The following is a 14,665-nucleotide window of genomic DNA, read 5'->3' on the forward strand; positions in this document are numbered from 1 at the left end:
GACATGGCCTGGAGGACTGAGCCAGATGGAGCAAGTTGGGCAAGGAACAGAGTTTCTTCCAAGTGAGGCTACTGAACTGCGAATGTGGTCACCAGAAGAGGCAACCTCCCTGCAAATTCAAAGCGTGCTGGCATTTGAATGAACATCACCAGGGACCACTCCTGGGCCCTGGAGTCTCAATCACTGTGATCAGCAGCCCCTGAGGAGGAACTGTTTTCACCCAGCGGCTAGGAATTGTCCCAGTCCCTCAGTGGGCCAAAGAGGAGGCCTTTTCAGGGGAAAGCCAGTGCATTTGTGTCTGTGCCTTGTCTTGTAAAGAATCATTTCAAGTTGAAATTATTTCTATTTAAAACAATAAAATCCCACTGGTATACTTTTGATGGCACAAGTTTGCACTGACTAGCCTTGAATCTGGAGTCAGGAGGCCCCTTCCACTAATTTATTGGATGACCTTGGGCAGATTACATCCTCTCTCTGGAACTCAGTTTTCACATCTATAAATTAGGGATAATATAGATAGTAGAATGTAGACCCCCTTTGGTTCCCAGATATAGATGCATCAATGTGCTATAAGAGATTTTCACCAAGCAGGAGAAGGAGGTGGGGACAGTTAAGTACATTTCCTGGGTCAACCCCCAGATTCTGAGTCCATAGGTCCAGGAAACTCCGGGCGTCTGCTGGCAACCAGCTGTTAAGTAATGTTCAGTAATTCCTGGACTGAAATGGCCTCTGCAGCCCCTTCTGGCCCAGGAAAGCCGGGAACAACCACTAAAAAAGATAACTATAAATTACATCAAAGTCATTTGGGGATAGAACTTTCTTTTAAATGGCGTGTGAAAGGAGGGCAGCACGGCTCACAGATTTCAGAAAGATTTCAAAAAGTACCACTCCTGATAGGAAATGCAATCTACATAAATAAACGAAAGGAAAAAGGCCTTTTTTTTTCCCCTTTAATTTCCCCTCAACTTTAACACCTTGTTTCTGCAGGAAGGGTAGCAGGAGTAGAGAGTGAGGGAAGTCTATCTCCCTGACGATTCCCTAAAGTGACTGATTGTAGAGGTCACAATAGTCCCTGTTTGGGCCTGTTACAGTTTGCTAAGCTCCACTAAGCTTAGGCATTAGGAGATCCTTCATTGGAACATTTGTGTTGAAGGGAGGAGGAGCAGGAGGAGGGGAGGAAGAAGCTGCCACTGCTTTGTTTTTAGCTCTAGAGCTGCCCGAGGCCTGGTCTCAATCCTGGGACGAGGTTCTGTTTGTCTTCCTTTTCTATTCAAGTTGCTGCTGTTCCAGGCGTTCTCTGCCCCATTGCTCAGTGTTTGTTTATGGCAGCGAAGTAGAAAATTGTAATGTCTGTAATTGTTATTGGTTTGCTGATTGTGTGACCACCTGGTTTGCTGGATTCCGGACAAAGGCAGTAAATCCTCCTTTAAGGCTAAAGCTGTGTACTTTAGGAGGAGGAAGAGGAGAAGGGGAAGTTTGGAGGTCTTTTGTTTGTGTTTGTGCATTGTTTTGTAAAGAATCATTTCAAGTTGAAATTATTTTAATTGAAACAATAAAACCCTGCTAGTACATTTTTGATGGCACAAGTTTGCACTAGAAGGAGGCCTTCTTTTTTTGGCAATGAAATGCCCTGAAACTGAGGAATTCCTCAATAAACAACTTCATACTTGATCTGCTGTGTATGAAGTTGGATGTGCAGTTTCCAGATGTTTTCCAAAAGGCTCTGTGCTCTGAGGTGCACAGACTGCTTCGAGACATCCCTCTGGTCTGCAGAGATCCCACAGCTGTTTTAGTAAAAGAATTACTTTCTTTTAATTTCATAAAATGCCACATTCAACACGCACCTTTCATCCAGAGAGACCCTAAGATGTTCAAAGGATTCAGAATTACCGACCCATCCCCTACCCTCTGGAGTCACACACAGAAAATATTTAACATCTGTCCTGCTATACCACCCAAAGGTTTTAAATTGAAGGAAGATGTGTTTCTTGCACTAAATTACCAGAGGAATTTTCAAAGTAGAGCTCAGTTACCTGGGTTGGTCAGGACGTCCCTGCAGGAAGACCCTTCTTTTTCTCAAAGCGCTGAGGCACCATGAATGAGCACCAGCCCTTCCCCTGCCTCTTGCCCCAGAGACGGTACTACAAGCAATACCGGTCTCTAGCACTCCGCTGGCTCTGATGTGGTTAATAATAATAATATTGGCCAGGCACAGTGGCTCATGCTGTAATCCCAGCACTTGGGGAGGCCGAAGCGGGCAGATCATCTGAGGTTAGGAGTTCGAGACCAGCCTGGCCAATATGGTGAAACCCCATCTCTATTAATAATACAAAAATTAGCTGGGCCTGGCGGTGCATGCCTATAATCCCAGCTATTCGGGAGGCTGAGGCAGGAGAATCTCCTGAACTCGGGAGGTGGAGGTTGCAGTGAGCCGAGATCGTGCCATTGTATTCCAGCCTGGTGACAATAGTGAAACTCTATCTCCAGATTTAAAATAATAATAATAATAACAATATTATTATTAGTATTACAGTTGGCTCCACTGAGTGCTTACAATCTACCAGACCTTGAGTCCAATGCTTAATGTACATAGTTTCATTTAATCCTAATAAAATAGCAACTTTATTGGGTGAATATTGTTACTATCCTGATTTTATAGAAGGAAAAAAAACTTACGAGGCTCAGAGAGTTAGTTCAGCTGTTGAGTCAAAGATCACGAAGCCGGGAAGTTAGAATTTAAACCCCGTTTTGTCTGCCATGCATCCATGCTATTTGTCACTATGACCCACTCATCCTGATGCTACAAGGTGCTGAGGTATGTCCCCCGATATAGTGCATCTTACCAAGAACCTGTTATGTACCAAGCTGTGGGTTAGGATCAGAAGTGGGGAGGAGGCTGGGCGCAGTGGCTCATGCCTGTAATCCCAGCACTTTGAGAGGCCGAGGCAGGTGGATCACCTGAGGTCAGGAGTTCAAGACCGGCCTGGACCAAATGGTGAAATCCCATTTCTATTAAAAATACAGAAATTAGCCAGGCATGGTGGTGGGCAGCGGTGAGCCGAGATCACACCACAGCACTCTGGCCTGGGCAACAACAGCGAAACTCTGTCTCAAAAAAAAAAAAAGCGTGTAAGAGAATAATGAAGAATAACCAATCCTACCCTTACAGAGCTCACTAACCAGGTGATCCGTTGCCCCAGTGTGCCTCAGACTGTCCCAGCTTCAGTATGCAGAGTCCTGTATCCTACATATGGGAGGTAGAATTCTAGGATGACTCTCCAAATTCCCTACTGCACATACACCTTCTCCGGTTATTGAATCAAACCTTACATCTAGGTGTTATTATGAAGGAGTTTGCAGATGTAACTAAGCTGACTTTAAGATAGGGAGATTAGCTCGGTGGGTCTCACTTTGTCAGATGAGTCTTTTAAACCTGAGTCTTGAGGTCAGAGACATAAGCAGAGAGATTTGAAGTCTGATTCCGCACGGCTTTGAAAATGAGGGGGTCACACAGTCCAGAATGTGGCTGACCTCCTCCAGTCCTCACTGTACCCTGGTCCTAGTTTGCCCTTCTCAGACATGAGGAAACTGAGGCATGGAAGGTTCAGCTTTGGGTCCAAGGTCATATAGCCAGTGTGGAACAGCACTGAGACTTGTGGTCAGACCTTGGAGCCACAAGTCCATGGGAGGCCCCTGCAAACAGGTGGAGCTGGGAGTGACCTCCAGCTGACAGTTGGTAAGGAGATGGGGGCCTCTGCCATATAGTGCAAGAAACTGCATCCTGCCACCACCTGCGTGAGCCTGGAAACAGATTTACTCAGCCTGGCAGACACCAGAATTTCAGCTCTTTTGAGACCCCAAACAGAAAGCCCAACCATGCCTTGCTTGGACTTCTGACTGACCTATAGAACTGTAAGCCAGTATGGGTGTTGATCTAAGCTGTCAAGTTTGTTATGCAGCAATAGAAATGTAATACACTAAGAAACCCTTCAGCCCCGGGCAGCCTGGAACAGTGGGTCACCCCAGATGAGCACAGACCATGTGACCCTTGTGTGTCATGGGAGGCGCCTCGAGGGTGGGATAAGACAGGAGGGAAAGGGCTGAAGGCACTTTAGAAGGAGGACACCAAATAAGCAAAGACAGAGAGACAAGAATACGCAGGGACGTCCACCGAGCTGCCAGTAAGGTGCCAACTGAGAGGGGTAAGTGCATAGGGACAGAGGCCTTGCACCTTTAGCATTTGCAAAGGGTCTGTTCTGGGGTCATGGAGATGGCAATGACATTAGCAGCCTGTGATTGCAGGTTTTTTTGTTTCTGTCATTCTGGCATAGATCCAGTCCAACCTCTTCCAGGAACTCTGAACTCCCTGAAGGCAGGATTGTGGCTTACCCAGCTGTGCAGCCCCAGCACCTAGCACAGCGTCTGGGGCGGCATCGTGTCACACTCAGGAAGTGCTCAGTCGAGACATGGATGAATGACCTATTGTGGACCAAATAATACCACTTTGGGACAAACGTGTGGCTGTGATGTCCCAGGGAATGCTAAGAGGTTGAAGGACTGACCTACCATGCTGCCCCCACCCCACCTCCCTCGGGATCTGACCCTCCTCCGCCTGTGTGCAGGGGCCTCCCACGGACTTGTGGCTCCAAGGTCTGACCACCAATCTCAGTGCTGTTCCGCACTGGCTATATGACCTTGGACCCCAAGCTGAACCTTCCGTGCCTCAGTTTCCTCATGTCTAAGAAGGGCATAATAGGACCAGGGTACTGTAAGGACTGGATGAGTCAATACGACATGTCAAGTTCTTAGAATGCAGCCTGGCAAGGGGTGAATTTCAATGTTTAGTTGTTATTATTAATTTTTATTTTATTTATATATTTATTTATTTATTTTTGAGACAGAGTTTCACTCTTGTTGCTCAGGCTGGAGTGCAATGGTGCAATCTCGGCCCACTGCAACCTCCACCTCCTGGGTTCATGCAATTCTCCTTCCTCAACTTCCTGAGTAGCTGGGACTACAGGCATGCACCACCACATCCCACTAATTTTAGTACTTTTAGTAGAGATGGGGTTTCACCATGTCAGTCAAGCTGCTCTTGAACTCCTAACCTCAGGTGATCCACCAGCCTCAGCCTCCCAAAGTGCTGGGATTACACGCATGAGCCACCACGCCCAGCCTGATTTTTATTTTAAATAGTAATGATGGGTCTCCTTCGACCAGAACTTTAGTTGGGCACCTCTGGGTCCTCTGCTTGATTAGGTCCTACCTTGGCTTCCTTCCCTGTCCTTATGGAAGCCAGTTTGAGCAGTAATCCTGCCAAGTCAGTTTAGCAAAAATCTCCCACTTTTGCTATCTTGTCACCCTGGCCTGCCTTCAGCAAGAATCCTATTAAGTCAGGTCAGCCAGAAACCTCTTATCTGTGATATTTCCTCCTAGTAATTTCCCATCCACTGACCCCCACACTGCTTCTTGGTTCGAAGTCGCCACCTGTCCTCGTTAGAGTTGGAGTTGAGTCCAACCTCTCTCCTCCACTGCAAGACCCCATTGCCACAGTCCCCACACCCCTTGTCTCCACGGCTCCCCTTGGAGAAAGTCAGCCTGAGCATCCTGAACAAATGCTTGGATACGTTTCTTTCTTTAACAATAGTAATGACATATTTGCTGGCAAATTTCAGATGGAGACCCTTCCTGCACCCTGCCCCAGCCCAAGGGCATTTTCATTTTACTCAAAGATTCTTGAAACCAAAAAAAACTTTTAAAGCCCAATAGGTAGACTGCCCAGTGGAGGTGGGTTCGCCCAGTGGAGGTGAGTGAGCCTGGCCCTCTAGCTGGATGCGCCTCAAAACACACCAGCCTTGCTGCACCTGGAGTTTGTGAGAACTGCAGAATCTCAGTCCTCTTCCAGGCAGCCTGAGTCAGAATCTGTATGTCCACAGGGCCCCGCGGGAAAGGCACCAGTTTAGACAAATTCCTATCAGCCCCGCATCTGGGCAACGCGGCATCTCTCTGACCTTTACTTACGATTTGCTTTAAAAGTTAAGTGTTTAAGCACATAGGCGCGCCAGACCAGAGAACTCTCAGTTAGCAAGATACAACCTCACTTCCAGGGACAGCTGGCTCTCTACATGTTTGAACAAACTGGCATTATCCAAGAGCTCTAATGGTCTGAAGTCAGGCTTAAAACTCAGCAAAAATAAACTTTCCAGGAAAGTTTTGGCACACCCAGTTTCCAAACCCATCATCTCAGGAATGTTATCCAAGCAGTGGCCTCTTTCCCCACATCTAACTCTATTTCCAGTTGGGACAGTTCTTTCTCTGGCCTTGAACTGACAAAACACACACAAATGAGAGAAAACAGGGAGGCCAAGTTTAGTGCGGAGCTTTAGATAAGTCTCCGGGAAAGTCCATAATCTCATTTTGGCACTATTAGTGTTCGGCTTCTTAATGCAAATATTATTTTAAAAGAATGTCTTAAATCTGAGGGACATGTGCTCTTGGTCACTGGGATTCGAAGAGGTACGCTTGTGAGTGCGAGAAGTAGAAACCACCGTCTGTCCTTATGTGGCTGGTGATGCCGTGTTCTCTGTTGTCTCACTTCTGAAGTGAGCGGAACACCTAAATCTTCCTTGAGGATGAAAACTCAAATTGGCCACATTCGTTGAACCTGTTTACAAATCCTTCTGAATGGACTGATGTGTGATAGCCACTCTAGGAATATGAGAAGGCACCATTCCTTCATTCAGGAAACTCCCAGCCTAGAAGGGACATCTTCTGTTTGATTTATTATTATTATTTTAAGACAGCGTCTCCTTCTGTTGCCCAGGCTGGAGTATAGTGGCGCTATCTCGGCTCACTGCAACGTCTGCCTCCTGGACCCAAACGATCCTCCTGCCTCAGCCTCCTGAGTAGCTGTGATTACAGGCATGCACCACCACACCTGGTTAATTTTTATATTTTTAGTAGAGACAGGGTTTTGCCATGTTGCCCAGGCTGGTGTCAAACTCCTGAGCTCAAGCAATCTGCCTGCCTCAGCTTCCCAAAGTGCTAGGATTACAGACGTGAGCCACCACTCCTGGCCTCTGTTTGCCTCTTTAGATGCACATCTCCAGATGTTTGTAACATATCCGTCAGGGTCTATCCTAGAAACCTATTGCTCCATAACAAATCACTCCAATTTCAGCGGTTTAAAATAACAACAATCATGTTAGTATCTTTCATAGTATCTGTGGAAGAGGATTTTAAGAAAGGCTCAGCTGGTAATTCTGGCTCTGGTCTCTCCTGTGGTCACAGTCAGATAGAGACGCTGAAGCAGCTGAGCCTCCTAGGAATCCCTCTCTTCACGTGGTCACTCCACAGGGGCTCACTGAGCTTTCTCAGAGTATGGCAGTCTCAAGACCACTGTTTACATGATAGTTCACTCTTCACCGTTTATGACTAGCTCAGAAGTCACAATGTCCGAACTTTTCTTATTTTATTTATTTATTTATTTATTTATTTATTGAGACAGAGTCTGTCGCCCAGGCTGGAGTGCAGTGGCACGATCTCGGCTCACTGCAGCCTCTGCCTCCTGGGTTCAAGCGATCCTCTCACCTCAGCCTCCGGAGTAGCTGGGACTACAGGTGCACGCCACCACGCCTGGCTAATTTTTTTATTTTTAGTAGAGACGGGGTTTCACCATGTTGGCTATGGCTGATCTCAAACTCCTGAGTGCAAGTGATCCACCTGCCTCAGTCTCCCCAAGTGTTGGGATTACAAGCGTAAGTCACCGTGCCCAGCCATCACTTCCCCTTGAGGGCGAATTGTCCCAGTCACACTGTAAGAAGAGCTATAGGATGGGGAATATTGTAACCATAATTGGCAAATATAGTCTGCAATAGGTTTCCAGCAGAAAACAGAAGTCACAACCGAATTAGGCTATTTCAAGGAGGGGTTAATGAAAGCACTAATTATAAAGATATAAGCAGGGTGGAGAGAAACAAGAGATACAGTTTCTGATATGGTTTGGATTTGTGTCTCTGCGCAAATCTCATGTCAAACTGAAATCCCCCATGTTGGCGTGGGGCCTGGTGGGAGGTGCTTGGCTCATGGGGGCAGATTTCCCCCTTGTTGTTCTCATGATAGTGAGTGAGTTCTCATGACATCTGGTTGTTTGCAAGTGTGTGGCACCTCCCCGCTCCTCTCTCTTCCTCCTGCTCCAGCCATGTAGGATGTATCTGCTTCCCCTTGGCCTTCTGCCATGATTGTAAGTTTCCTGAGGCCTCCCCAGCCGTGCTTCCTGAACAGCCTGTGGAACTGTGAGTTGATTAAACTTCTTGTCTTTATAAACTACCCAATCTCAAGTAGTTCTTTATAGCAATGCAAGAATGGACTGATACAGTATCCCAAGGCTGCTGATAACATAGAAATTGTTACCACCTCCATTTGGAAGGAACAAGATAAGGTTACAGGAACTCTGAAGGAGAGAAGAGTTCGGGGACAGCTCGCTTGAGAGGAGCAGTCAGAGGGGACTACCCAGCAAGGAGGCAGCCAGGGAATAAAGGCCCCGAACTCACTCCCACCCCCGTCTCCTGCCAGGGCTTCTCATCGGCTGAACCCAACAGGAGGCCCAAAGCCTAAAGCCCACACTGATAAGACTCTGGGGAAGAGAGCAGAGTGGAGAGTGGAGAGGACATTTAGAGAAGTAAACAGGAAATACACAGCATAAGAAATGTCTACAATGTAATGCCAATAGATGACAAAGTGTATTTCTGCCAGAGGGAGATTTTAAACTATTTTCGTGCAAAGTCCCGGAAGTATAAACATGACGTGGGAGAGAAGTTCACATCACCAGGAGTCTTCTGGATGTCTGGTATCCGCTTTATCTTGGGGCTTGAGAGGAGACTCCACAGTAGAGTCGTTGGCTCTTGGAAAGGAAGTTGTCCACTTGAGCAATGCAGACAGAGACGACTCAGCCTTTGGGCACTGACAGGAGTTGTTCCTCATGGCGATGGTCCAACAGGAAGGGTGGTTGCTGTGGTTCCTGGACACCAGTGATGGGGTGGTGGCATGGAGACTTGCTGGGAGGGATCCTGGGGGGCTTGTGGGCACCACTCTGGCTTCCAGTGCCAGCCAGTGCCCAGCAGAGCAAAGCCTGCCTGATTCCTGGAGGCTGATTCTTCTTCTGTCTGAGTGGTCCCTCCAGGCCTGGTTCTCGCATCCTGAACCCACAAGCCTCTCTCCCTCCTCATATTCCCTCCAACTCTCCTTCCCTCCAGCCTGGTTAATCCTTATCTTATCTGGGCTAAGAAGGCCTGGTTTTCAATCTATTCTTCCAAATCCATTATTTATTGTAGAACATGTGAACTCAGAAGTCCAGGTTCTTGTGAGTCCACATCCTTGACTTCTGCAACTCAAACGCCAAGACCTGGTGTGCTTGTTCTCTGCATTCTGCACAGGTGTGCCTTCCTCGAGGTATGTTGTGTGGAATTTGGCCCTAGCAGTTTTGGGGGTTGGAGAAGATCACAAAGCATGTGGTGGGGTGGGTGGAAGGGTGTCCCAGAGGAAAAGTATCATCTATCTCCACTCAAACAAAGAGGTGTAAGAACACAAAAGATCACTTATGGAGTGTCCAAGAAAGATTTCATCTGATGCTTTGAAAAATCAATAGGCTTTCAACAAAAAGAGATGAAAGAAGCATTCTGAACAGACAGAAGATAATGAACAGGAAAATTAAAGCATATTCAAGAAAAGATGTAGTTTCATTTGTAAGGCGTATGGGAGTATTTGCATGTAGAGGAAAATAATTCTAGAAGAAGTCAGGTCATGAAGGACCTAGACAGAGAGCTTTCTTTATGCATTTAAGAAGCCACAGAGGCTTGGCGCAGTGACTCATGCCTGTAATCCTGCACTTTGGGAGGCAGAGGAGGGCGGATCACGAGGTCAGGAGATGGAGACCATCCTGGCTAACGTGGTGCAACCCTGTCTCTACTAAAAATACAAAAATCAGCTGGGCATGGTGGTGGGCTCCTGTAGTCCCAGCTACTTAGAAGGCAAGCCGGAGAATCGTTTGAACTCGGGAGGCAGAGGTTGCAGTGAGCCGAGATTGAGCCACTGCACTTCAGCCTGGGTGACAGAGCAAGACTGTCTCAAAAAAAAAAAAAAAAAATGAAGCCACAGACCGCTGAGCACTGAAGGTTGCTGGCAGGGTATTCAGGCCTGAGCAGCACGTTAGAAAAATGAATGCAGGGTACAGGACACAGAGACTATGGTTAGAATGAGGGACATTTATTGAGGCCTGAATGAGGAGTCTCCTGCTGCTGGCTTCTCTCACTGTCTGGCCTGCAAGTTTGTATGTGCATTTGCAGTCCCTCCCTAACTCCGAACCTGTGTCTCCAACTCCCTGGAAGGTGTGTCCACTCGCAGGGCCCACAAGCTCCTTAACTCAATGCACCCAAAATGAAACTCTCCAAACACTCTCCTCCGCTGTCCCCATGCTCCCCCCAGACATCTCACCTTCTTGGACTTCCCCTCACCCACTTCCTCCTTCGCAACCTCATGGCCTCCTTCCTCTCTCCACATTCATCATAGCCAGATCCTTTAGAGTCTCCCTTGCATTTTTTCTTTTTCTACTAGACCCATCTCCTTTTTAAGTCCTCTCTGGAGCCCCCCAAGGTCAAGGCCTCAGCAGCTTACTCTCCGACATTTGCCGCAGCCCGGTAATTGGTCTGCCTACTGCTAAACTCTCTCTGCTGCCCCCCCGTTCTCCATAGTTCAACCACGATCTTTTCTAAACACGAAATCTCATCACGCTATTTCCCCCTTTAAAGACTTTTCTGCCCATTTCATGGTCTACAGCACCAAGAAGAACCTCTTTCGTTGACATTTAAAGCTTTCATAAGCTGACACCAGCCACTCTTCCAGTTTTGTCCATTTGCTCCTCCTGGTGACATTGTGGCAGAAATAGAGGGGATCTTGGCTGTCAGCATTTAGCTGCCACACCCTTCCAGGAAGCAGCCACTGATGGGATTAGGCCCCAGTTGTTTACACTAGAGAGAAAGGGCCTTAAGATAGAAGGACATCCTGGATGTGTCTGTTCAGGACAGAGGTGGGGGGAAAGGGAGGATGAGAATGTCTCAGTTAATTCTTCAAAAATTCTGTCTGCCACCCAGTCAAATAAAGGCACCTATGCTACCAAAGAAATGTTTGAATGTTATATGTTTAAAGACTGAAAAAGGGCCTTCAAAAGAAACAACAGATTTGGATAATATCTTATTCTCCAAGAGGCTGCCCTGGTGAGTGCTCAGGCTGGGGCCTTTACAGGTTCCTCTGTGACACGAAGTGGAGATTCCCAATTCTTCCTCTTGCAAGATGCAAAAAGCTTCAAGGAGAGCTTGGGAGGACGGCTGAGCGGAACCAGTGGGCCAGTGGAATTGGTGGATCATAACTAATTAAACTGTTTTCTTCTCTGACCCCTGGCTCTGTTAAACATAGATGATCTTAGTGAAGTCAGTTTTGGTTGACTTGATGGTGTCCTGTCAGCAACAGCAGCACTGGAGTCAGGAGGCCTGGGTTCTAATTCCAGGTGTGTCTCTAACTAGCTCCATGACCTTGGGTAGTCCTGGCCTTTCTCTCAGCCTCTGCTTCCCTATTTACCTAACAAGAGGACTGCACTCATGTGCACAGGCCCCTAAATACTCAATTCTATATTTCTTCAATTTCATACCAATACGAATAGTTCCCCTCTTCTATTTACCTACCTCTGAATTTTACTTTTTGAATGACTTCAGTCCTCCTCTTTATTTTTCCTCTTCGTTCTATCTGCTCAGCCAAGCAAGGCAGAGCACTTGTCCAGCCATTTTCCAGACTCTTGACTTGGGTTTACAGAGTACGTTCTGCCCACTGCATGTGTCCAGGAGTTGAGCCTCCTTGGCTAGGACTCCAGCAGCCAATAGACCTTGGCATCTGTGCTGCCTGGGACCCTCTCCAGGACCAAAAAAAATGAGACTTTCAGAGTCTGATGCATGTGATGTCATCCTGTTACCAAAACCGTAGCATCCTTCAACCATGTTACCTGTTTGGATGGCCCTATGTATGAAATTAATTTTTCAAAAGGGAAAGGAAATTCAAAGATAGTGTAAAGGTGCCCTACAGAAAGCAGTGACCAAACTAAGACCATACCAGTCATCCTGACGGGAAGGAAATCTGAGTCTTTGCAGTCTTGGCCCAGCCTCAACACTTTGTATCCACTTTCGGGATGTTCTTGGATCCCTTGAAGTCAATAAACCTCATCATAAGGGCCTTGAGAGATATATACATACATATGAAACAAAGGTCAGGATTTAACCTCTCAAAGACAAAACATCTGGATGAATGGCTGAGTTTTCCACTTAAGAAATGATGTCTTGGCCTGACACAGTGGCTCACACCTGAAATCCCAGCACTTTGGGAGCCATAGGCGGGTGGATCACAAGGTCAAAAGTTCAAGACCAGCTTGGCCAAGATGGTGAAACCCCATCTCTACTAAAAATACAAAAATTAACCAGGTGTGGTGGCAGGTGCCTGTAATACCAGCTACTCGGGAGGCTGAGGCAGGAGAATCGCTTGAACCCAGGGTGCAGAGGTTGCAGCGAGCCAAGATGGCGCCACTGCACTCCAGCCTGGGTGACAGAGTGAGACTCCATCTCAAAAAAAAAAAAAAAAAAAAGATGTCTCGACTTCACCTTAGCTCAGATGGAATGATGAACTACCCAGTCTCAACTTCCCAGGCACCTTAGGGGTACATGGCAGCCTAGTCTCTATCAACCTGTGAAGTTGCTTATGGTGTTAAAATGTTGCCAGAGATCAAGGATGGCCAGACAAACACCAGTTAAATCTAAAAAGAAGTCAGAAAACTAATACAAGCTTAAAATACCAAGTTCAGCATAGATATGCTTTATATTTTAGGCTTACTTTATTTACCTACCTCACATGACATGGGGAAGAATTCCTGAAGAACGTTTTCCCACTGATTGTTTAAAATCTTTTCCTCTCAATAAAGTCCTTTCTAAGTACGCAAGGTTCCGTTTCATGATCTGGCCCATCCTCTTAATCACCTGCCTTCAGTGTCTCTAATTTATTTATTTGACAGTATTTATTGAGCATCTGCTATGGGTCAGGCACCGGGTTAAGATGGCAGGAAGCCAAACCAGACACGGTCCTGACCTGCGAGGGTTCGTGGTTGACTCAGGAAAAACTACACTGAAAGAATGGCAAATAGTGAGATGTGTGCCAGGAACAGACACGTGGAAAGTAAACTCACTCCTGGAAGAAATCAAGAAAGAGAATGGTTGGGTTTTCTCAATAATCCATAGACTATCAGAGCCAGAAGAGACTTTACAGATTATCTGTTCTAACCCCCTCATTTCATAAATGGAAACAGAGAAGGGAAGAACCACACAGTTTTAAAGCTGGGACCAACACGTCATGAATTCTCTCTCTCTTCTTGGCTGATAAGTTGTTGTATGTCTCTCAAATTGTTTCTGGAGGTAGGTAAAATAGAAATCATAAATATACTACTGAAAGAAATCTATTTTGTTTTCCAACTAAAAATCTACAAGATATACCTCATCAACATTTATTTGAAAAGGTGATTATTCTTTGAAGATTACTATCATAGATTCACTTTCAGTGCCTTGCCTGGATATTTTTAAGTTGTTCCTTATTCCAGCATTCCTATCACTAGTCTCAACTATCACAGTCCTTTATAGAAAACGTCATCATGATTCTTATTGTTTCTCTACATTCACGCAACACCTTGGAGTCTAAGAAGCATTTTCAGATCCATTGCTTCCATTGGGGGAGTCAAGTTGTTGGCTTGATAGCTTTAGAGGGACATGACAAGTAGAAGAAGATTTGGAAAGGAGCTAAGCACGTGGTGACAGTGCTGGGGAACAAGACCTACAAAGCCGGGTGACAGGAGTAGGATGCCTGGGACTGGGATAGGAGTAGGATTGTGGGGCTGGATCACCAGGGGAGTGCTAGGGAATGGATTTCAAGTCCATGAAGTCTAGTGAGCTGAAAGGAAACACATCAATAAACATGTACTGAATAATGCCTGTGTGCAGGGCGCCATGCTAAGTGGATTCGAAGATGAGTGATTAACATACCCCCTTCAAAGAATGTTTTGGATTTCTGTTCAATCTTCTTAAGCCACAGGGAGTGGAAGGCATGAGTGAGCAGAAGCCACTGGGCAGAGAGAAGTGGATATACCAAGCTCCTGCTTGTGGCCTCAGCTTCTCCAGGAGGTTTGGACTTAACCCCCATTAGTGACTCAGGCTAAGGCTCTTATTGGAAGAATGGGTTGCCTCCCTGGGTCTTGCTGGAAGGTGACATGGGTGCATTTAAGCAAAGGCGGAGGGTAATCTGTCATGGAAATGGTAGACCCTGGCCCTTTCCCTTGAACATTTCAGGTTGAGCACTGGGGCAGTGCCTCATTATAAAGCCATTAAGTGGATTCTCATGAGTGAGTTTCTGTTGGCCTTATAGACAATGGGGTTTTAATCATGTTTATCTAGGCTAAGAGAGGCCAAAAGTACCATTTGTGTACTTTTAAAGAATCAGGGCCCCATGGCTGAGTGCTGCTGGGGACGTAGAGGAACAGCTAAGAGAACCCAGAGGATGATCATGGAACTGGGACAGGGAGCACCCA

This window comes from Chlorocebus sabaeus, chromosome 15 (assembly GCF_047675955.1).
Source record: "Chlorocebus sabaeus isolate Y175 chromosome 15, mChlSab1.0.hap1, whole genome shotgun sequence".
NCBI classification, from domain to species: domain Eukaryota; kingdom Metazoa; phylum Chordata; class Mammalia; order Primates; family Cercopithecidae; genus Chlorocebus; species Chlorocebus sabaeus.